The sequence below is a fragment of the Propithecus coquereli genome, unplaced genomic scaffold, assembly GCF_000956105.1.
Source record: "Propithecus coquereli isolate 6110/MARCELLA unplaced genomic scaffold, Pcoq_1.0 Scaffold125, whole genome shotgun sequence".
Classification (NCBI taxonomy): domain Eukaryota; kingdom Metazoa; phylum Chordata; class Mammalia; order Primates; family Indriidae; genus Propithecus; species Propithecus coquereli.
Window position 1 is genome coordinate 9,318,851 of NW_012136636.1, and position 2,781 is coordinate 9,321,631.

Consider the following 2,781-nt stretch of genomic DNA (forward strand, 5'->3'; position numbering starts at 1 on the left):
CTGAAGTAATCTTGAGGAAAAACAAAATCAAAAGCATCATATTCTCTGATCTTGAACTATATTTTGAAATTATAGCAATAAAACCAGAATGGTATATATATATTAAAAATTACACAACACCAATGGAACAGAATCAACCCATGCTTACAAGGTCAACTAATCTTTGGCAGACACAACAAGAGTACACAACGCAGAAAGTATAGTCTCTCCAATAATTGGTGATAGAAAAACTGGATACCCACAATCAAAGGAATAAAATTGGATCATTTTTCTTACAACATGCTCCAAATTAACACAAAATGAAATAAAGACTTGTGTAAGATATTAATCCTTGACAATCTGAACAGAAAACTCATGAAAAACCTTCTTGATATTGATACTGGTAATGGATTTTTTGAATAAGACACCAAAAGTATAAAAACAAAAAGAACTATAAGCAAGTTGGACTCCATGAAATTAAAATGCTTTTGCACAGCAAACAATAAAATATTTATAGGATGACAGAAAACATTTGCAAAGCATATGTCTGATAAGAGGTCAATATCCAAATTATATAAGAAACATAAATCAAAGGCAAAAACAATAATGACTGTAATAACCAGTTGAAAAATAGGCCTAAGACTGAACTGATATTTTCCCAAAGAAGCCATACAGGTGGCCAACAGCTATATGAAAAGGTGCTCAACATCACCAATTATCAGGGAATTACAAATCAAAATCATGATGAAATATCACTTCATTCATACTTGTTAGGATGGCTAATACAAAAAAGAAAACAAGTTTTGACAATGATGTGAAGAAAAAGAAATCACTGTTGTTGAGTTGCAAATTGGTAGATTCATTTTCAAAGCAAATGTGGAGGATCTTTAAAAACTAAAAAAAAAAACAATAGAATTACCATATAATTCAGCAACCCCACTTCTGTGCACATAACCAAAGGAAATAAAATCAGCATCTCAAATAAATAACGTGCACTCCCAAGTTCATTGCAGAATTATTCAAAATTTGCAATAAATGAAAACAACTTAAATGTTTGTGAATGCTGAATTGGCAAAGAAAATGGGGTATGTATATGCAACAGAATATTCTTTGGTTATAAAAATACTATTCAACCATTTCAACGACATAGACGGACAGGGAGGACATTACACTAGCTGAAATATTCAGGTACAGAAAGACAAATATTGCATGATCTCCCTTATATGGGGAATCTAAAAAGGTTGTACTCATAGAAGCAGAAGGTGCAAAGGTGGTTGCCAGAGCCTGAGGTGGGGAAAATGAGGAGATATTGTTCAGAAGGTACTAACATTCATTTATATGATATGATGAATAAGTTTTGTGGACCTAATAATACAGCATTGTGACTACAGCTAATAATAATGGTTTTTATCTTCAAAATCCGCTGTGACAGTAGACCTTAAGTGTTCTGACTACCAACAAAAGGTAACAGTGAAGTGTTAGATATGTTCATTAACATGATTATATTAATCATTTCACCATGTATATACATATCAAGTCATTACATTGTATAAAATTGTATAGTTATACAACTTTTATTTCTCAATAAAGTCCATATCACAGACATATATATGTATATATATAAAGGTATATATATATATGAATGACACAGTCCCAGTAAGCTTTATCCTAAACGAGAGAAAATTATAAAATGATAGTTATTGAGAAATAAAGAAGATGGTAAAGATTATTTAAAATTGGAAAAAAAAGGTAAAATGCAGAGGTTGAACATAGGCTGAGCAATATTCTAAGGTGTCCAATGACACAGACTATTTAAGAAATATGGGGAGTAGATATATTAAACTATATTAAAGTTGAGGAATTTGGATTTGTAGAGTTTATTATTCATCACAGTCCACGCTAAAACAGAATTTAGAAGTAAAATAACATTAGATTTTATTATATTTAGGGAGATACTTAGTGTTCTGGTAATATTACTGAGTATGAATTTCTGTAGAATCGCATGTAATACTTCCATAGGACAGGAAGCCATAAAGCAGAAAACATGCAACCTCTGCTTGCAGTGTTCCTGGGATTTCTGAACCAAATACCAATACCACCACTACACTAAGACATTTGAGATAACATGTAAAAAGGGAAATTAAAAAATAGTTTGCCACAGAGTTCCTCAGAAATACACAGATACTCCCATCTCTTGAAAAGGAATGGAAGAGCAGTCACATCCTGTGGTCCCTTATTGGCCATGACAAGGACCATGACTCTCACTGTAAATGTCAAGGGAGATCACTGAAGATCGCTAAGTCAAGTCCTTAGATAACTTAAAGACAAAGGCCAGAGATGTCCATATGTGAGATTAAGAGAAAGAAACACAGGCTTCTCAGAAACCATTTCCATTGGACCAGAACTGTCCAAACCACAATTTAAAGTCTGGCTGTCTCTTTGACCTCTCACCTGTGTCATCTGCTTCATTCACTCCCACCTACCTGGCTGTTCTGCTACAGTTTCATGTCTCTTCACATTCCAGGGCCCTTTCCTTTGCTCCAGACAGGTGATCAGGTCTGGCTTAAAGACAGCAAGACCTGTTTTATGAGAAAAAAATGACATCACTTTTGCTAGGATTCTTCAATTACCAACCTAGTATTGTGCTCAGCAGAGAAGAGAGAACATTATGTAAGATTTGAGAAAATTAATCAAAAAATACCATTCCCGGCCGGGTGCGGTGGCTCACGCCTGTAATCCTAGCTCTCTGGGAGGCCAAGGCGGGCGGATTGTTTGAGCTCAGGAGTTCGAAACCAGCCTGAG